This window comes from Bombina bombina, chromosome 8 (assembly GCF_027579735.1).
Source record: "Bombina bombina isolate aBomBom1 chromosome 8, aBomBom1.pri, whole genome shotgun sequence".
NCBI lineage: Eukaryota > Metazoa > Chordata > Amphibia > Anura > Bombinatoridae > Bombina > Bombina bombina.
Window position 1 is genome coordinate 192,241,507 of NC_069506.1, and position 22,511 is coordinate 192,264,017.

At 38.3% G+C, this 22,511-nt stretch overlaps 1 protein-coding gene across 2 annotated transcripts in view; it reads right to left on the bottom strand.

Annotated features, from left to right (window-relative positions):
- LOC128638690 (protein kinase C and casein kinase substrate in neurons protein 1) overlaps positions 1-16,425 on the bottom strand; it is a 161,579-nt gene extending 145,154 nt beyond the window's left edge. Inside the window, exon 1 of one of the 2 annotated variants that reach the window (XM_053690811.1) lies at positions 16,276-16,425. The gene's annotated coding sequence lies outside the window, so the exon portion shown is untranslated. The remainder of the gene's footprint in view (positions 1-16,275) is intronic. The other variant, XM_053690812.1, reaches the window with a different exon arrangement.
- Between the last annotated feature and the right edge of the window lie 6,086 nt (positions 16,426-22,511).

Sequence of the window (22,511 nt, forward strand, 5' to 3'; positions counted from 1 at the left end):
TCTGAAGGCTGATACGATTACGTTATCGGAAATAACTATGCTATGCTAAAGTCACTGCTTATTGAGCTATTCTAACACAACGTGTTTAATTATTTTTGCTCTTTAAATTGTTCTACCTCTACGTTAAGTTATAAAACACAGTGTATTGAAAATCTTTCACTCTAGCTGAGAGCAATACTGTAGTCTCTCTCTTACCCCTATTGCTTAACACTTAAAACAATTGACCACTGAGCTATCTATAGTCACTGTTTCAGTCAGTGTTTTAAAGCTGTACTGGTCTATTTTTATATCTGACCACTAAGAAGTGCTTGCACCCCAGTTGTTTATATTTCTCCAAACTTTTTCCGGCTTAAGTTATTTGACATTGGAGTGCTGGCGTTGTGTTCTGATATATTGATTCAGTCAATGGCTCTGAAATATGAACAGCTAAAACTATACTGAAAATATATGAGTACATAGCTCTCCTATTCCCTTTCTTTTGTGTGCCCTTATTCTGAGGTTGCTTATTACGTCTCAAATTAAGGGTGATTATTAATTCACGTCTTTTTGCCTTTTCTTTTTTTTTTTTTTTTTTTTTTTTTTTTTTTCTTAGAAGGTCAGTGTCATCTTTAGGGTTAAAACTAATATAGGTAAAGCTAATATTGCCTTGTGCACACTGTACTCTACCCGAGATATCTTAGCTCAGAAGGCCCCCACTGGGGAACACTTTAATAGTCTAAAAGGTGCGTTAAATCTTTAGAGGGTTCTGCTCTAGTTTAAACATAGTAATCTTATAATTTACTTTCTGGGAGAAAATATCCTTGGTCGGCCTAGATCACTCTTTTTCTTCACATTCACTATTAGAACACTTCTTTGTATTTTTCTTGGATCCTTCACTCTTTTTCTTCACCCCCCCCCCCCCCCCCCCTTTCCTTTTTTTTTTTTTTTTCCTCTCAATTAGACACTTATCCACCTGAACTCACGGCGTTATTATCACCTTAAATCACAGTACACCTTTTTTTCTACTCCCCTCCCTTTCACTCACTCCCTATTATAGCCCTTAGCCGCACTTATTTATGGATAGATTTTTAAATCCACTAACCACTCACAAAAGCACTCCGCCGGCCATGGCTTCCAGAGCTAAGGACAGGAAGAACAAAGCCCCGTTAGAAACCTCGGTTGAATTACACCCTGAACCTAGCTCCACCAGAGGGCTCAGTTGGGGCACAGACCCGCAAGGGCTAGTGAATAGTATTTTGGAAGCTTTAAACCCAAAATTTGAATCACTTCGGATAGAAATAAAACAAGATCTTAACTTGCTCGCTAATGAGGTTAAGCAATTTACGATGAGAATCGAAGAAGCGGAGCAAAGAGTCTCTGACCTCGAAGATCTCACATCAGTTCAAAGCACTAAAATACAGGCCAATACTAGCTCTATCAGGGAACTACAGAACAAGATCGAAGACCTAGAAAATCGATCAAGAAGGAATAATGTCAGGATAATAGGGGTCCCTGAAACTTCAGATTATTCAGATCTTCAGAAATTCGCAGCTGAATCTCTCCCTAAGCTACTAAACTTTCCACAAGAGTTACTACCTCTGGTAATAGAGAGAGCTCATAGACTAGGGGGAATAAGGGACGTAGATGGAAACAAAGCTAGGCCCAGACCTATAATTGTACGATATTTGAGCTATCAAGATAAGCTCAGAATCATGCAATTATCACGTAAGAACTTGCCTGCGCTCCCAGACGGGACTAAAATATTAATCTTTCAAGACTTCGCATATGCTACCTCTCTGAAAAGAAGAGAACTTACCCCAATATGCGGCAGACTAATTAAAGAAGGCATCTCTGCCACTGTACTATACCCGGCCAAACTTAAAATAGAATTTCAGGGCCATATATATTTCTATGAGACTGCCGAGGAGGCAGAGAAGTTTTTTAGGGAAAAAGTTGTTAATTAGGTTAACAGGTTCACTAGTAATCTAAAAAGTACACTAATTTATATCTTTGATAAACAAAAATGACTGGTTCTGTTTTTTTTTCTTTCCTTTTATTAATTCTTAAGGAGAATCACTTTCTCGAGGACGAGGATGGGGAGGCATTACATTTATTCCTTTTGAAGGGGAGGGGGAGAGATGGGAGAGAGGAGGGAAATCTCCCCCTTTCTCTTGTTTTCCCCTTTTTTTTTTTTTTTTTTTCTCTCTCTTCTCTTCTCTTTTTTATTTTTCCTTTTATCTTATCCCCAACCCCTTTTTTTTTTTTTTTTTTTTTTTTTAAGCTATGTCTAAAAAAGGTAAATTCACTTTAACGTCCTGGAATGTTGGTGGTATCTCCTCCCCAATAAAGCGCAAGGCCATAATTTCGCAGCTGAGGAAATATAATACTGATATATCTTTTATACAAGAGACTCATCTTAATGCAGATGAATCGACTAAACTAAAAACCTCGTGGGTGAAAGAGGTATTCTATGTACCTAGCATCGGGAGGAAACGGGGAGTGGCTATTTTATTGGGGAAGAGACTATCCTATGAAATACTAGCGAAATACTCTGACCCAAATAGTAGAATTTTAATTTTAAAGATCAAATTGGCAAACTCTGTCTATATACTTTGTAATATTTATGCCCCCAACAACTTTGACTCTAAATTTTGGGACTCGGTCCAAATTAATATTTTACAAATGGGTGAAGGGAATGTCATTCTAGCAGGGGACTTCAATATGGCACCTCGAACACCCATTGATAGGCATAGGGGGAAAAAATATACTTCTTCGCAATCTAAGAGAGATAAGCTAGAGGCCAGAATGTTTAGAACCTTAGAGAGCAACTTGGCTCTCAAAGATTTATGGAGACTACAACATACAGATCAAAGAGACTATACATGCATGGCCAGAAACACCAACTCTCTCTCAAGAATAGATTTATTTCTAGTTAGTGATAAAGTTATAAAGATAGGCTCTACTACTAAAATTGCACAAATAACCATTTCAGACCATGCCCCAATCCTATTGGTGATCCCTATCTGTGGTAAAATGCACCCCTCACGGCGCTTTTTCTTCCCTAAATTTTTATCATGCGATTTAAAGTTTAAAAACTGGCTAATGAATAAAATGAATGAATTTTTCTCTTTAAATCTGGGCTCAGTAAATAATCCAATTTCTTTATGGGAAGCGGGTAAAGCCGTAATGAGGGGTGAGATTATTGCATATATGGTCAAATTAAAAAAGAAAACCAATCTTAGACAAAATCAAGCATTCAAAGCCTTGACCAATTCCTATAACAAATATTTATCTCATCCCACCCCTCTAAATTGGAGACATTACTCTAATGCCAAGAGAGAGAGAGATACCTTACTGATCCACAATACGGTCCAAGCCGACTTAAGATCCAAAGCAAAGTTCTATCGCCATGGGGACAAGGCTGGTAAATTCCTGGCTAGTCTATACAAGAATGTACAAGGGAATTCTTCAATTGACTCATTGCTCGAATCTGACTCTCTGATTACGGATTCGAAAGAAATATTAGAAACTTTCTCGGATTACTATAAGGGAATTTATTCCTTTGGGGAATCTGATATGGTAGCTTCAAGAGATTTCTGGGAAGGCCTGGACCACCCAGTTCTTACGGAAGAGGCAGCAAACAAAATTAACATTCCCATATCGGATCAAGAGGTCCTTCAAGCCATTAAGGAACTTCGACCAGACAAAGCCCCTGGGCCGGACTCACTGCCCAATGAGTTTTATAAGTTACTGGCATCGACTGTTACCCCACACTTAAAAACACTCTTTAATTACTTCTACATAGAAAGGAATCCTATTCCTATATCCTTCTCTGCCTCTACGACCTCACTGATCTTAAAGCAAGGTAAAAATCCTCTAAAAAAGGAGGCTTATCGGCCCATAGCATTATTAAACTCTGATTACAAGCTATTGACCTCGATCTTAGCTAAAAGACTTCAGAGTGAGATTGGGCCTCTCATTAATGAGGACCAGGCGGGGTTTTTAAATAAACGCAATTTAACAGCTAAAATTAGAGAACTCTTTCTGATCCTTGACTATTTTAATAACTCGGTGGAAACACCGTCTCAAGATCAAGTGGATTTGGCGGTAATAGCCTTAGACGCAGAGAAGGCGTTTGACTCAGTACATCATCGGCATATTTTGTCCTCCTTACTATCTTTTGGTTTTAAGGATAACTTTGTATATTTTATTAAAAATCTCTGTGAAAATTCCTCAACCAAGCTTTCTATTAATCAGCTAGAATCTGGTCCAATTAAACTCCAAAGGGGCACCAGACAAGGCTGCCCCTTATCTCCTTTGCTCTTTGATCTAGCCATTGAGCCTCTTGCTCTTAAAATAAGAAAAGATCTTCAAGGTATTAGGATAGGGTCAATGGAACAAAAAATTGCTCTGTATGCCGATGATGTACTGGTCTACGTCTCAAACACCAGATCCAATATCCCCAAATTACTCTCGATTACAAACTCTTTTGGAGCCTTCACGGGTTACAAAATTAATCTGACCAAATCAGAATTAATGTGGATTAGGAAAAGTGAGACATCTATGACTGACTCACCTTTCAATGAGGTTAGATCCCACTTCAGATATTTAGGCATTAATGTCTCTCCCAACCCACGAGAGTGGTATGATCTTAATATCTCTCCAGCTCTACTTAAGGTGAAGGAATACATGAAAAATTGGCAAAATTTCCCCCTCTCATTGACGGGCCGAATTGCTCTTTTCAAGATGGTCCTCCTTCCCAAGATCCTCTTCCCCCTACAGAATGTACCAGTAATCTTGAAAACTAAAGATTGGAAGAGCCTGTGTAGGGCCCTTCGGTACTTTCTGTGGAGATGCAAAAGGCCCCGAATTTCGATCCCTAGATTGCATCTGCCCAGGAGATACGGTGGTATGGCTTTGCCAGACCTTAGTAGCTACAGCTTGGTCTTCTTAGCTCGAACTGTGATAGATTGGCTATTAAATAAGAATTATTTCACGAATAACACCCTTGAATTGAACATACTATATCCTTACAAACCTACAGCGTTAATCCACTGCCCATTATACCTGATTCCTAAAGAAGTGAAACACCTTAGTTCTATATACACAGTTTTACAAGCTTGGAGAAAATTAGGACATAAATTAAACATAGACCTATCTATTCCGAGATTTCAAGGATTATGCGGTAACCCGGAATTTCAAAGAGGCACCCAATCGCAGGTTTTTCAGAGATGGAATAGCCTCGGACTGACTTATCTCACACAATTTATAAATCAGGAGGCCGGTCTAATTAAAACTTTTGAGACCTTAAAACAGGAATTTGAACTAAGCAACAAAGACTTCTTTGCGTACCTACAGGCTAGGCATTATCTCTTTTCGCTTATTAGCAAATATGGCTGGTCCTGGTCCTGGGGGAAATTAGATAACTGGCCTATTCTGGTTAAAAATAATATATTCTCTATCTCAACTTGGTACAATCTGTTGGTCAGCCAGAAAGGTGAATCCAATCTGGAGCATATAACGCAAAAATGGAATTTATTATCGCAAGAGCTAGACATAGACCCCAACCAGGTTGAAGAATCTATAGTCACTATAACACAAACTACTTTGTCTGCTAGCTGGAGGGAATCACATGTTAAGCTATTATATAGAACCTATTATACCCCGCTTAAGGGATTTAAATGGCATAATTTCAATTTCAATATATGTCCAAAATGTTCCCTTCCAGCGGCGGACTTAGTTCATATGATTTGGACCTGTCCTAGATTAATGCAGTTTTGGAGAAAATTAGAATTTTGGCTTATTAGGGTGCTGAAAATCTCGCCTTTCTCTCTCTCCCTGGCAGAAGTAATTTTTTTTGTTGAAACCCGTCCACTCATAACTCTAAAAAAATAATAAACATGACAATTCTGGCTGCAAGGAATTTAATTTTCAATAAATGGCGAAACATCTCAATTCCGAGTATATCAGAAGTAAAAAATTACATGAAAAAGCAATGTCTCATCGAGCAGCTGGACATAACTCTGGCTTCCGAAAGAGACATAACTCTCTTTTTTCAGAAATGGTCTAGATTCATCAAAATCTTCCCTCAGAAAGAAATAGACATCTTAATATACCCCCTTAGAAATACAGAGACAGTATTATTAGGATGTTGGTAAGGAAGGCTTTCCCTCTTCTTTTTTCTCCCCCTCTCCTTTTTTTTTTTTTTTTTTTTTTTTTTTTTTCTTTCCTTCTTTCCTTCTGTTTTTTCTCTCTATCTCTCCCTCTGCGCCGCCCCTCCCATCCTCCTCCTCCTGCAGAGGTCGGATGGATAACGGCTAAACTGAAACTTGACTTTCTTTGAGAATTGTTGATTATTGTTTATGTTGTAAACTCAAAACTGAATAGGAATTAGTATAAAAGAGAAAAAGATTGGAGGTAGCGGATAAGACATCCGGATAGAGAGGAATTGTAATACTCTATCTGATACAGAAAGTTTAAGTTGTTTAGAACTGTATTTTTTTCAGTTATGTCTGATTGGATAAGATTCTGTTGTGTTAAACGCTATATGTCTGGTTTGTACTGTATCTCTGAATTTGTGTTAATTATTTTACCTCCAATAAAAAAAAAAAAAAAAATACATTGCTTGAAATATCTGTAGCATCTGTGGTATTTTTATAGATGTTAAAGGGACATGAAACCCATATTTTTTACTTTCATGATTTAGAAAGATTGTGCGATTTTAAACAATTTTCCAATTTACTTCTATTATCTAATTTGTTTCATTCTCTTGATATTCTTTGTTGAAATTAAATTGTATCTAAATGGCTCAGTAGCTGCTGATTGGTGGCTGCACATAGATGCCTTGTGCGATTGGCTCACCCATGTGCATTTCTATTTCTTCAAAAAAGGATATCTGAAGAATGAAGTAAATTAAATAATAGAAGTAAATTGGAATGTTGTTTAAAATGTTATTCTCTATCTGAATCATGAAAGAAAAAATTTGTCTTCCATGTCCCTTTAATATGGATTACTATGTTTTGTTATTTGGTTATCATTCAGAAACTGATGGGTTTTGCACAATTTGATATCTAATCCTCACATTGAAAATTAATTATGTCAACAAATGATTGTAAAGTTTCACACAAAAAAACACTGTGTAATAAATGTATGCAGTAGTTTCATTCTGTTCATCAAGCATCTCCCTTGATCTGACCTTTGTTTGTTAAAACAAAACCCTAAATGAACACAGCTCACAAAACTTGAAAACTCCAAACTGATATATTGTATATTGTGAGCAAAAGAAATGCAATTAAAGGGGCATCAAACTATATTGTGTATATAACATATATTAGTGCTTCTTAACTCGTAATTCAGAAAGAGCATGCGATTTTAAGCAACTTTCTAATTTACTCCAATTATCAATTTTTCTACGTTCTCTTGCTATCTTTATTTGAAAAAGAAGGCATCTAAGCTAAGGAGCCAGGCAATTTTTGGTTCAGTACACTGGGCAGCACTTGTTTATTGGTGGGTGAATTTATCCACCAATCAGCAAGGGCAACCCAGGTTGTTCACCAAAAATGGGCTGGCATCTAAACTTACATTCTTGCTTTTCAAATAAAGATACGAAGAGAATTAAGAAAATTTGATAATTGGAGTAAATTAAAAAGTTGCTTATAGTTGCTCTTTCTGAATCATGAAAGAAAAAAAATTGGGTTCAGTATCCCTTTAAGTACCCCTAACCGACCAGATTTTCATGATAGCTTAACTAGAGCACAGGTTAGATAATCAGCTGATGGGTGAGAGCTGGTTAGTAACCATGGTAACTGATTAGCTGGTTATTTCACCTGTACTCTACTTAAGATATCATGAAAATCTGGCCTGTAAGGGGTACTTAAGGACTGGAGATAAGAAATAAAGGCATATATCATCAATTAAGCATGATATTTCTGCATACAAAATAAATCTTTTCAAATTATTTCAACTATAATTTTGTTAACAACAATTTGTGTTATTTTGCAGAACAGGGACACACCCTCTGGAAAGCCTCTTGAGTCTTTTTTATCTTATCTGTTGCCAGTTAAGAGCACATGTAAATGAACTCCTAAACACTGTGTAGAATGTCGCTGGATAACACAAATGTTCAGGTTAAAGGAAAAGAGGTAAATAAATAATAAAACACCCATCACACCGCAAGTAAACAGTAAACCAGTTAAAGGAGCGGTAGAGCGGCAGGCTTCTGATTGGCTGTACCAGCTGTTACAGAGGAAAAACGGCTAAATGATCAGGTGAATTTCAGGGGGTAAGTGGAAGCAGGGGGTTAAAATCTTGATATAACTTTTCCAAATATTTGAAAAATCCAACTCTTTATCTTTCATAAATTAGATGCATGCTTTTTTAAACAGCATTCTGATTTACTTATATTAGCAAATTTGCTTCATATCATATATCTGAAGCCATCAATCGGCAGCTAGCTCCCAGTGGTGTATTGCTGCGCATGAGCTTACCCAGGTATGATTTTAAACAAAGGATACCCAGAGAGCCAAGCAAATTGAATAATAGAAATAACTAGGTTGGCAATCCACTATGTGAGCTTGATACAACTATATATTAAAGTCATGTACCAGTAGCACTTGTTTACTAACAAGCACTTGTCCAAAAATCTTGCTACTTTGGAATAAGTTATTCCACCTATGCATCACCTTCCTCCCTACTCTGCAGTTAACCTGACGACAGGTCTGCTGCATGACAACTTCATAGGGTTGCCAAAGCTAGGTAGATATTTATGTATATATGCAGTCATGGCAGTCAAGTTAGCTCCTGCCCATAACTGGGGCATCACATTTATAGCCAAGAGATCACAGCTTATGGATATGTTAAAATATATATGTCAAATGGAGGACCAGGTATTCCTAGTTCACAATAAGGCAGGTTTCTATGCAGACATTTTGGATCTGTGGGATGAAACAGCCAGTGAGCCAATCAGCAGAGACAGTTGCACATTCCCACCAATCACTCACTGTGTTCATTTCAGGAGCTGTAGTTCTTGTGGCTACGAAGGGGAGTTTACCTAGGTGTCAAACCTCTTTGCAAGTGTTAAACACATAGGACCAGTATTCAAGTGGCACGCTAATTTTTCCTCCCGCTGCTGAGCGCAAAGTAAAAAACTTAGTGAAGGCGGGTTACCACGCGTATTACAAGTTCAAAGTAAAAAGTTAATCCAAATAAATGAGGAGCACTCGCTCAAACAGATGAAGATAAAAACTTTTTATTTAAGTTCCAGTAAAAACATCCACATTCCAGGATGATAGTATTAAGGTTGCAAGCGGCAATCTGGGTGAAAAGGAGTTCACTCCTGGACTGTCTGCTGACGCGTTTCGGCCTAGAAAGCCGTAATCTTAGCTACAGTCTAAAGTCACAATCGACCCTATACATACATTGGTGCATTCTGATTAGGTAAAACCATTACCCGGAGTGGAATCCTATATACACCCACATAACTGCTTATTACAGCAATTGAACAACAAATATACATACTTTGCTTTATGCCTTTTATAGGCTGAAGAAACTTCACCTTACACCCAAGCAGATCATAAAAATTCATAATCACACTGTATACTATTCTAGGGAAGTAATAATTATAACCATAGTATTTGATGTGGCCATACATTAAGCTGCCCTAACTAAACTTATACAGAGATATGCAAGTATGCTATTCTGTTCACATTTGTGAGAACCTAGGTAAATCACTTTGCAACCTCCAAATAACAATGCTTCAATGTGTTTCATTATCCAGATAATTCAAACATGTTATTATCCATACACATTATGCACAATTATTACAAATTGCTTTAGTGCTTACAATGGTATAATAGGACCATAGAGGAAGGGTACAACATATATTCATTACAAGGCTTCCATGTTGAATATACTCAAATTGGACACACAGAACCCAGGACCCTTATTCCCAGAAGTTGATTACATCAAATTCAGAATTCAACCCTTCTGGTACTCTGGTCCTGAGTCTGTGGATCCAAAAGACCTCTCTTTTGGCCAAAAGTCTGTCCCTGTCCCCTCCTCTCTCCTTACATTTCACCACCTCAATAATTGTCCACCTTAGTGAATCAGCACTTTTATTATGTACATGTTTAAAGTGCTGTACTAGTGGGGTGGTCAATTTACCTGCTTTTATGCTTGTACATGCTCGCGTATCCTGTATCTGGTTTCCCTGGTCGTAAGACCTGTATACTGAATTCCACAGTCTACGATGTGAGCAGATATACAGCATAAAAAGTCCTACAATTGAGACATGAAATATGTTTAAACTTCTCTCCTGTGGCTGCACTTTCAAACCCCTCTCCTGGTTGCAAATACTCGCATGCTATGCATTGTGAGTAACTGCACCTGTGTACCCTTAAACCTAAGCCATGATGAACTATCTGATGATAGAGGCTTTAACTGAGTAGGGGCTAGCATATTCCCAATGCTATTCCCTTTTCTGAAGGCATACCTAAGTTAGTGAGTGAGCAAAAACCCTTGCGTGCTAACTTCAGGACATCGGATATCGCGAGCTTGCTCTCTCTCTCTCTCTCTCTATATATATATATATATATAGATACCTATATATCTATATAAATATATACATATACTGTAGCTAGATAGATATTTTATGTACAGATATATATAGAAATATCTTTTTAAAAATACAAAGAACATTTTCTTCTAAGGAAAGAATATAGAAATGTAAATGTATTTCTATTCAAAATACAATAAAATATTAAAACATTTTAAAAGTGATGTTGCATGTTTCAAGGTATTTGACTAGAAAGGTATTAAAAGTGTGTGTATATATATATAATATATATGTAGGTATGCACATATTTACACATATAAACACATAAATACACATGTATACACATATATATGCAGACACATACACATATATATATATATATATATATATATATATAAAATGTACACATACATACATTACCTTTTCATATACCATATCCCTTTAACTATTAAACATTTTTATTAATATAATATTTTTATTAAATAGTGTTTATATGTGTGTAATACTTTATTTTAACCCCTTAAGGACTGGGCATTTCAGACAAAAACTTCCCCAAAAGACTAGAGCATTTTTAGCATTTTTGCCATCAGTACATCAGAAATAGAGTCTTTTTTTATATTTACCTATCAAAACTATATATATATTTTTTTAGTAGCCAATCCAAAGTATTGATCTAGGCCCATTTTGGTATATTTCATACCACCATTTCACTGCCAAATGCGATCAAATAAAAAAAAATCGTTCACTTTTTTTAGGTTTCTCACTGAAATTATTTACAAACAGCTTGTGCAATCATGGCACAAATGGTTGTAAACGTTTCTCTGGGATCCCCTTTGTTCAGAAATAGCAGACATATATGGCTTTGGCATTGCTTTTTGGTAATTAGAAGGCCGCTAAATGCAGCTGCACACCACACTTGTATTATGCCCAGCAGTGAAGGGGTTAATTAGGTAGCTTGTAGGGTTAATTTTAGCTTTAGTATAGAGATCAGCCTCTCACCTGACACATCCCACCCCCTGATCCCTCCCTGAACCCTCTCAAACAGCTCTCTTCCCTCCCCCACCCCCAAAGGTTACCCCATCTTAAGTACTGGCAGAAAGTCTGCCAGTATAAAAATAAAAGATCCCCCCAAACAGCTCTCTAACCCTCCCCCCTCTACCTATTTGCCATCTTAGGTACTGGCAGCTGTCTGTTAGTACCCAGTTTGCTGCTAATTAGGCAATTAAAAAAAAATACTTAAAATACCCATTTTTTTCTGTAGTGTAGCTGCCCCCTCAATACCCTACCCCCCCCTTCCCTCTCCCAGATCCCTTTCCGTCAACGGATCCCACATAGGATCCCCCTCATTGCCCCTCCTCCCTCCTTTCCCCTCAACTATGTTTTTTTTTTTTTTCATTCCCTGTAGCGTGGAAAGCGTGCCCACCCGCTCCCGCCCTCCTCCCGCCCCCTACAGCGATGGGCCACCCACCCACCTCCCTCCTTACCCTCCCACCCACCAACGATTGGCACCACCCCTGTCCGATGCAGAGAGTGGCCCTCTCTGCATTAGTAACTCTGAAAATCTATTTCTGCAGTGCCCCACTCGTGGGGCATGCAGAAATAGCGCAATCTCGCTATTTTTAGCAAGATTGCGGCAGAGTGAAGCCCAGGACTGCAGCAACATACAGGGTACGTTGCTGGTCCTTAAGGGCATAACGACCAGCGTCGTACAGGGTACGGTGCTGGTCGTTAAGGGATTAATATGTTTGTGATGTGTTTTGTGCAACTTTATTTTTAAACCATACACTTTATGCCAGGTCTCAGGTCGTGCTAATTCTTTTATCACAGTTTCTTATTGCGCTTGAGAGCAACCTTTTACTTTCAACATGTAATATGTGCGCTAGTTCGCACGGTTGCGATATTGCTTACAGCTGTGCTAACATTAGCGCACCACTTGTAATCTAGCCCATAGAGTTATTCCTGTAAGCACACTTTATTGCACTGGAACACGTTCAAGTGCTTTATAAAGGTGTTGTTAAACTTTCTGTGCTGGATGAGATAAGTATTCTGAACTTATTTCTGTGTATCATTCTTCTGAAAACAATACTTGTTGAGCTCTGCCTATTAAGGTTAATTGCATGATCATTTACATTAGTGCACTCTTTTCCATATTCCTGTTTTAATTTTTCCATCTATCTCCCCAAAGAGCCTGATCCATCATCAGTTCAGCTTTGGCTGCATTACTCACAGCTGTGCTGATATATCTTCAGTTTATGAGCACTATGTATCTTTGGCTCACGGTATCATGGGGCTTTCCCCCCGATCACTCTTACATTTAGGATGGGCAGAGAGGGCCATATAAAACACAGCAGTGCCCCATCCCTTGGAATATATTCCATTCCACAGCTGCAGAGGTGTGAATGAAGAAATGTTCCAAAAAATACATATTCTTTCCAGTCTTCGCAGCCAGGGTTCTACCTAGAGGGATTCCCAACATAAAGTCTTTTTTATGCCATTTAAAGGGACATTAACCCCAATAATTTTCTTTCATGATGCATATAGAGCATATGATTTTAAACAAATTTGCTTTGTTTTCTTGGTATCTTTGGTAAAAAAAAAAAGCATACCTAGGTAGGCACAGGAGCTGGGAACTAGCTGCTGATTGCAGATTATAAACCTCTTATCATTGGCTCGCAGTAGTTTATTGCTGCTCCCTTAAAGGGACACTGAACCCAAATTTTTTCTTTCGTGATTCAGATAGATCATGAAATTTTAAGCAACTTTCTAATTTACTCCTATTATCAAATTTTCTTCATTCTCTTGGTATCTTTATTTGAAATGCAAGAAAGTAAGTTAAGATGCCAGCCCATTTTTGGTGAACAACCTGGGTTGTCCTTTCTGATTGGTTGATAAATTCATCCACCAATATAAAAGTGCTGTCCAGAGTACTGAACAAAAAACAAAACCTTAGACGCCTTCTTTTCAAATAAAGATAGCAAGAGAACAAAGAAAAATTGATAATAGGAGTAAATTAGAAAGTTGCTGAAAAAAGCATGCTCTATCTGAATCATGAAAGAAAAAATTTGGGTTCAGTGTCCCTTTAATAAACGATCTATGTGCAGCCACCAATCAGCAGCTAGTGAGCCTATCTAGCTATGCTTTTCAACAAAGGATATCAAGAGAATGAAGCAAAAATGATAAGTAAATTGGAAAGGTGTTTAAAATCATATGCTGTATCTGAATCATGTACCTTTAAGGGGGAAATTAAATATTATGTTGGATGCTACAAACACTGCCAAAACATTCTAAGATAAACTGAGACATCATTAATTATTAAAGTACCAGAACCTTAAAGGGACATTCTAATGCAAAAAAGTATATATAACATGTTTGTATCACTGACATTAGCTTACTATGGGGTTGAATGCAATTCTTTAGACAAGCTTTTCAAATTATTTATCTACAAAAAAACTTTAATAGTAAATTATGTAGAAAAATCAATAGATAAAGTCTTAAGGTTTGTTTAACCCTGTGTTTTAACTCCACCCCTCAGGGCACACTAAAAGGCCAGATTTTCATAATATCTGAGCTAGAGCCCAGGTGAAATAATCATCTGATGGGTCAGCAGGTTAGTAACCATGGTGACTGATTGGATGGTTATTTAACCTGTGCTTTAGTTTAGATATCATTGAAATCTGTCCAGTTAGTGGGACCTGGGGACTGGAGTTGTAAACACAGGATTAACCACCTGTAAAAACAAAAGGTGTAAAATATAAAGTGAAAGACACACTTAGGAGACAAAACCATTAAAACTCCTGAGCAGGAAGGACATGATTGATGATTGGTGGCTACATGCAACTGCCACTCCTGATTGGTTCACCAGCTGTGTTTTGCTTAGGGACCGCAATCTTTGGCAGGACTTTACATATACACTAGAATTAGTTAAACAATGCTTGTTCTCTTGCAATAAAAATGCAATATCTCACCACACATCTATGAATGGCAAAGCCAGTACTGACACAAATGTGTGTGTGAGTGTGTGTGTGTTAATGGATGCACAGAAAGATACACAGACGCAAAAAATATGATTTTCCTATGCTGTAAACATAAAGATAGATTATATGTTATATATGGTCTTTTTGCAGATAAAATATTTGAAAAGTTGTTCAACACAAATGTAATTTACCCCTTTTAAACTACTGTGTCTACTAAGCATTATGACAACACGCAGGATGTTGAATTGTGATACTAATTTAAAAGGATATTACACCCAAAAAAATTATTTCACGATCCAGATAGAGCATGTGATTTTAAGCAACTTTCTAATTTATCTTTGTTCTCTTTGCATCGCATTGTTGAAAAGCAGGGACGTAAACTTAAAAGCCAGCCCATTCTAGAGCACTATATGGCAGCAGTTTTGCAAGAGCACTAGATGGCAGCAATATTTCCTGCCTTGCAGTGCTCCAGATGCCTACCTCGGTATCTCTTCAAAACAGAATATCATGGGAACGAAGCCAATAATAATTGGATGATGTTTCGCTCTGTCTGGATCACAAAAGAAATTCTTTGGGCTTCTTATCCCTATAATTATTTTGTGCAATGGTGCGTCTCCTATATAAAATAAAATATATATTTGAGCTTAATTCTAAGAATGTGATTTTACTTTGTTTTGCAGCGCTAGTGTTTACCAGATGCATTCCATAAATAAAAGGAATACTGGTTAAAACCTGTTAAACTTTGTTAATAATTATTAACAATCCTGCAAACTTAATGTCTACTTCCTAGTTTTTCAGTATCTACAGTTTAACCCACTGGTTATAAATCATACAGTTCTATAATCTTTTGCCCACCACAACATTTACTGACTTCTGAAATCATAAACCCGTAGCATGATGCACTGTAACATATACAGGCAGATGTCAGCAAACAGAGAAGTCAATTACAGGCGTTTGAAAATAGAACTTTAGAAACTTGTGTTTAATAAGCTGAAGTCTGGCACATTTCTCTTTCAACAACTTATATTTTCAATGCACACTATAAGCAACAATGAAGCAAGTCAGCTGTTGGAAACATACTCTAAGTAGCTTATAGCTTAAAAATGAAAAACACCATATTTAAATAGGCAACACATAAAATACTAATATGTAAAAAAAAATATATATATATATATATATATATATATATATATATACACACACAAAATATATACAATTTCTTTGTTAAATAAAAGCCTCCAGAATCTTGGTTGTGTTCTGTGGCATGTAGGATAATGTCATTTTAGAAAGGGTACACGCTGATCCATTGCAAATACTCTATGCTATATATAGATATTAGTGAATGGGTCCTTAGTCTGGTGCACTACATTCCTTATAGGATAGCACTACTTGGGGATTGTGGGTGAGCATGTCAGTGTGACTGTCACTGTTGTTTTTATCTAGCTCTGGTAAGTCATCCAATACACAAGTATTAATATTCAGTGCACTTTACAGATATGTGCAAATCTATTTCTAGCAGTAAATGCCATTTTACTATGCAAGAAAACAATAAGAGAGCAGTTTATTCTTAGATATTGTGAAAGTATAAATTCAGTTTCTTATTATTATCTTTGCTGATGTTTTGATATCACTCAGTACTACTATAAATTTGCTAACTCAGGGAGTGAAGTTAAACTACCCTGATACAAAATAAATACTGAATAAATATTACATGAACTGATCCAAGCTAATCAATAAGATCATTTTAGATGTGAAGCAGAGCAAACTTACCAGAGGAGTTTCTGCAGTCTGTCTCTCCCTTGCCGTCTTTGCAGATGATGACTTACAAATCTTTGCCAGCTAACTAAAGCAGGAGTTGTCCAGGAGAGGAGGAGGGGGGGGGGGTAGGAGGGGTAACAGTAGACAGTGTCAGATGGGGAAAGCAGTGTCAGAAGAAGCCAGAACCTATGGAAATACTTCTGGAAGCCAACTCTCACATGCCTGCACTATCCCATGTCTATGCTGGAGCCCAGCTCAGAGGGAAAGGGCAGAGATATTTGCAGGAGGGTTATAAGAGGCTTCAAGAGGACACAAGGAGCATTGTTTGTCTGTGGGTTTGGGATTGCGTGTGGATTCATTTATTTTTATCCTTACTAATTTATTACAATAAATACAACACATTTTGCAGCACTGTACAGATCTTGGGATTGGTTAGAAATTCATATACAGAGGAGGACTAAAACCAACGGATCTAAGTACATTTATTACAGGTTAGATTATAAACTTCCCAGTGAGGTTATCAGTTCAGTTAATGTGACCCAATGTATTTAAAATGGGAGTAATCTAAGGGGTTGATCACAATTTCCAGTTTGTTTTCGGTAAATAACGATTTCTGAACTTTGGACAATATTGTCAGTGTTTTTTTCCAGTGATCAAATCCTAAAATGTTTATGCTTTTAAAATGATGGTAAATTAAATGTGATTTAAACTTACCATGACATTGTGATAGAGTAGTAGAAGTGAATCTCTATTTTTTTTTATTTTCTACAATATTACATTTCAAGTATTATAATTTCAGATATATGTTTATGCCCTTCTAAGGGTTTTGAACAGGGGCATTATGAGTATAGTGGGCATGTGTATTTGTTGGGATATTGATTTGCCTATTTTTTATTAGTGAAAAAGTGCAATTATTATTAATGCTTTAACTTTGATTAACTGATCAGGTAGTGTTTGTATATGATTGATGACGATGCATCCGAACATCTTTCTGGCACAAAATTAATGTTCCAATAAAAATCTTTTGTGGGTACTTGGCAATAAGTTGAAAAGTGTTGTCTGGGAGTTTATCAAACCTTTTCAGCTGTGGAATTTTTAAACTGAAAAATGACCCTGTAAATGTGACGTTAAAGGGCCATGATACTCAAATGTTGAAACAATTGAAAGTGATGCAGCATATGTATGTATGCATGTATGTATGCATGTATGTATTGGGTACTTGTAAAGTGCGGCTAATCACCCGTAAGGGTCTCAAGGCGCTGCTCATTTTATCAACCTCGGAAGGATGAAAGGCTGAGTGGACCTCGCCGGGGATCGAACCTGCAACTCTTGGGTTGCTACAGAGTTCAGCCACAGTGCCTTAGCTGTAAAAAGCTGACTAAAAATATCACCTGAACATCTCTATGTAAAAAAGTATGATATTTTACCTCAAAATGTCCTAAGTATTCACACAACATTGTAAAGGACTTTAAGAAGCAAATCAGTATGTCTGTCCCAGAACCGGCAAGGAAGTGAGCCTCATGCACACTCATCTTATTTCCCTATTAAGTTTAAGGAAGTTTACTATTAAATCTCATGAGAGTTAAGTGAAATCTCATGAGATCACAGTAAAAGAGTTCATGACCTCAGCACTGTTGATGCTGATTGGCTAAAGTTAATTTCTTCATTATTATTTTTTTACCTTCAGCTGGGCAGCAGCTGAAGTATAACTGTTTACCCAGGATTTACTCTGGTGAACTGAGGAAATTGTGAGGTAAAATATCTTCCATTTTTACATAGAGATGCTCAGGTGATATTTTCCTGTCAGCTTTTTACAGTTATACTGCATCAGTTTCAAGTGATTTAGCTGATGAGTATTATGGGGTACATTTATTAATGTGCGAGCGGACATGATATGATGTAGCATACGCTGTCGGCATTTATCATAGAACCAGCAGTTCTTGTGAACTGCTGGTGCAATGCCGCCCCTTGCAGATTCACGGCCAATCGGCCGCTGCTTCATAACTTATGTAAACAAGGGGCATCAAGCTAAATTGACCCCTCTGTCCCTTTAATTATCAACAATTGGCATTGTGACCAGTAAAAAGTATAGGGCTGTCTTTTACTGAACCAAAAAGTGTTTCCAGTAAATGAAAATGGTTGATTGTGATGGTGTTGACATTGAAGCCGGCTCATTGGAAGCCACTAACATGTAGATACAGTGGGGAAAAAAAGTATTTAGTCAGCCACCAATTGTGCAAGTTCTCCCACTTAAGAAGATGAGAGAGGCCTGTAATTTTCATCACAGGTATACCTCAACTATGAGAGACAAAATGTGGAAACAAATCCAGACAATCATATTGTCTGATTTGGAAAGAATTTATTTGCAAATTATGGTGGAAAATAAGTATTTGGTCACCTACAAACAAGCAAGATTTATGGCTCTCACAAACCTGTATCTTCTTCTTTAAGAGGCTCCTCTGTCCTCCACTCATTACCTGTATTAATGGCACCTGTTTGAACTTGTTATCAGTATAAAAGACACCTGTCCACAACCTCAAACAGTCACACTCCAAACTCCACTATGGTGAAGACCAAAGAGCTGTCGAAGGACACCAGAAACAAAATTGTAGACCTGCACCAGGCTGGGAAGACTGAATCTGCAATAGGCAAGCAGCTTGGTGTGAAGAAATCAAATTTGGGAGCAATAATTAGAAAATGGAAGACATACAAGACCACTGATAATCTCCCTCGATCTGGGGCTCCACGCAAGATCTCACCCTGTGGGGTCAAAATGATCACAAGAACGGTGAGCAAACATCTCAGAACCACACGGGGGGACCTAGAGAATGACCTGCAGAGAGCTGGGACCAACGTAACAAAGGTTACCATCAGTAACACACTACGCCACCAGGGACTCAGATCCTGCAGTGTCAGACGTGTCCCCTTGCTTAAGCCAGTACATGTTTGGGCCCATCTGAAGTATGCTAGAGAGCATTTGGATGATCCAGAAGCGGATTGGAAGAATGTCATATGGTCAGATGAAACCAAAGTAGAACTGTTTGGTAGAAACACAACTTGTCGTGTTTGGAGAGAAAGAACACCATACCTACTGTGAAGCATGGGGGTGGCAACATCATGCTTTGGGGCTGTTTCTCTGCAAAGGGAACAGGACGACTGATCCGTGTACATGAAAGAATGAATGGGGCCATGTATTGTGAGATTTTGAGTGCAAACCTCCTTCCATCAGCAAGGACATTGAAGATGAAACGTGGCTGGGTCTTTCAGCATGACAATGATCCCAAACACACCACCCGGGCAATGAAGGAGTGGCTTAGTAAGAAGCATTTCAAGGTCCTGGAGTAGCCTAGCCAGTCTCCAGATCTCAACCCCATAGAAAACCTTTGGAGGGAGTTGAAAGTCCGTGTTGCCCAGCGACAGCCCCAAAACATCACTGCTCTAGAAGAGATCTGCATGCAGGAATGGGCCAACATACCAGCAACAGTGTGTAACAACCTTGTGAAGACTTACAGAAAACGTTTGACCTCTGTCATTGCCAACAAAGGATATATAACAATGTATTGAGATGAACTTTTGATATTGACCAAACACTTATTTTCCACCATAATTTGCAAATAAATTCTTTCCAAATCAGACAATGTGATTGTCTGGATTTGTTTCCACATTTTGTCTCTCATAGTTGAGGTATACCTATGATGAAAATTACAGGCCTCTCTCATCTTCTTAAGTGGGAGAACTTGCACAATTGGTGGCTAACTAAATACTTTTTCCCCCACTGTATATATCAAATGATTGTTTGTGATCAACCCATTAATCCGTTCAACCAGTTTTCCTACACCTATCCAATAATGGGCCAGATTACAAGTGGCGCGCTAACAGTTATGCGTGAGCAATATCAGGTTTATTGCGGCTGTTTGCGGGCATCAGATGTAACGCTCGTTTTACAAGTTGAAAGTAAAAGCAATCACTTGAGAGCAACTAAATTTAACGTGCGTCAGGAAAGCGCAACCTCAGAGCTCTGGTTAGTTGTTTCACAAAACAAAAAAGTGTCACAAAACACATTAAAAATACATTTAAAAGTACAGCAAGTTACTCATAATAACACTATATAATAAAAAATATTGCACAAAAAAGGTATAAGGGTTCAAAGATATGAGGTCTCAGATGTTAGAAAAAAAAGGATGCAAAGGGTTTTAACATAGATTTACATATATGTATATGTTGTGTACATATGTATTTATGTATTTATATGAGTATTTATGTATTTACAGACATTCACTCACCGGCCACTTTATTAGGTACACCGTGCTAGTACCGGGTTGGACCCCCTTTTGCCTTCAGAACTGCCTTAATTATTCGCGGCATAGATTCAAGAAGGTATTGGAAACATTCCCCAGACATTTTGGTCCATATTGACATGAGAGCATCACGCAGTTGCTGCAGATTTGTCGGCTGCACATCCATGATGCGAATCTCCCGTTCCACCACATCCCAAAGGTGCTCTATTGGATGGAGATCTGGTGACTGTGGAGGCCATTGGAGTACAGTAAACTCATCATCATGTTCAAGAAACCAGTTTGAGATGATTTGAGCTTTGTGACATGGCGCATTATTCTGCTGGAAGTAGCTATCAGAAGATGGGTACACTGTAGTCATAAAGGGATAGACATGCGCAGCAACAATACTCAGGTAGGCCGTGGCATTTAAACAATACTCAGTTGGTATTAAGGGGCCCAAAGTATGCCAAGAAATTATCCCCCACACCACCCAGACCGCTGCTCTTTAACTCGTCCGCAACCTCTGAGGTGGCGGACAGCAATCAGCCTGATCGAATACGATCGTGCTGGTGGCCAGTTCTGCAGGGCGGTATTGCACCAGCAGTTCACAAGACTAGTGAGTTACCTTTGAGGGGCCCAAAAAATGTTTGCACCAGGGCCCTCTGTTGAGTAGGTCCGCTACTGTGTGTATATATATATATATATATATATACAGTATCTCACAAAAGTGAGTACACCCCTCACATTTTTGTAAATATTTTATTATATCTTTTCATGTGACAACACTGAAGAAATGACACTTTGCTACAATGTAAAGTAGTGAGTGTACAGCCTGTGTAACAGTGTAAATTTGCTGTCCCCTCAAAATAACTCAACACACAGCCATTAATGTTGAAACCGTTGGCAACAAAAGTGAATATACCCCTAAGTGGAAATGTCCAAATTGGGCCCAATTAGCCATTTTCCCTCCCTGGTGTCATGTGACTCGTTAGGCTTACAAGGTCTCAGGTGTGAATGGGAAGCAGGTGTGTTAAATTTGGTGTTATCACTCTCACTCTCTCATACTGATCACTGAAAGTTCAACATGGCACCTCATGGCAAAGAAAAAAAGTATTGTTGCTCTACATAAAGCTGACCTAGGCTATAAGAAGATTGGCAAGACCCTGAAACTGAGCTGCAGCAAGGTGGGCAAGACCATACAGCGGTTTCACAGGACAGGTTCCACTCAGAACAGGCCTCGCCATGATCGACCAAAGAAGTTAAGAAGCACGTGCTCAGCATCATATCCAGAGGTTGTCTTTGGGAAATAGACATATGAGTGCTGCCAGCATTGCTGCAGAGGTTGAAGGGGTGAAGAGTCAACCTGTCAGTGCTTAGACCATACGCCGCACACTGCATCAAATTTGTCTGCATGGCTCTCGTCCCAGAAGGAAGCCTCTTCTAAAGATGATGCACAAGAAAGCCTGCAAACAGTTTGCTGAAGATAAGCAGACTAAGGATATGGATTACTGGAACCATGTCCTGTGGTCCGATGAGACCAAGATAAACTTATTTGGTTCAGATGGTGTCAAGCGTGTGTGGCGGCAACCAGATGAGGAGTACAAAGACAATTGTGTCTTGCCTTCAATCAAGCATGGTGGTGGCAGTGTCATGGTCTGGGCCTGCATGAGTGCTGCCGGCACCACTGGGGAGCTTCAGTTCATTGAGGGAACCATAAATGCCAACATGTACTGTGACATACTGAAGCAGAGCAGGATCCCCTCCCTTTGGAGACTAAGCTGCAGGGTAGTATTCCAACATGATAACAACCCCAAACATACCTCTAACACAACCACTGCCTTGCTAAAGACGCTGAGGGTAAAGGTGATGGACTGGCCAAGAATGTCTCCAGACCTAACCCTATTGAGCATCTGTAGGGCATCCTCAAACGGAAGGTGGGGGAGTGCAAGTTCTCTAACATCCACCAGCTCC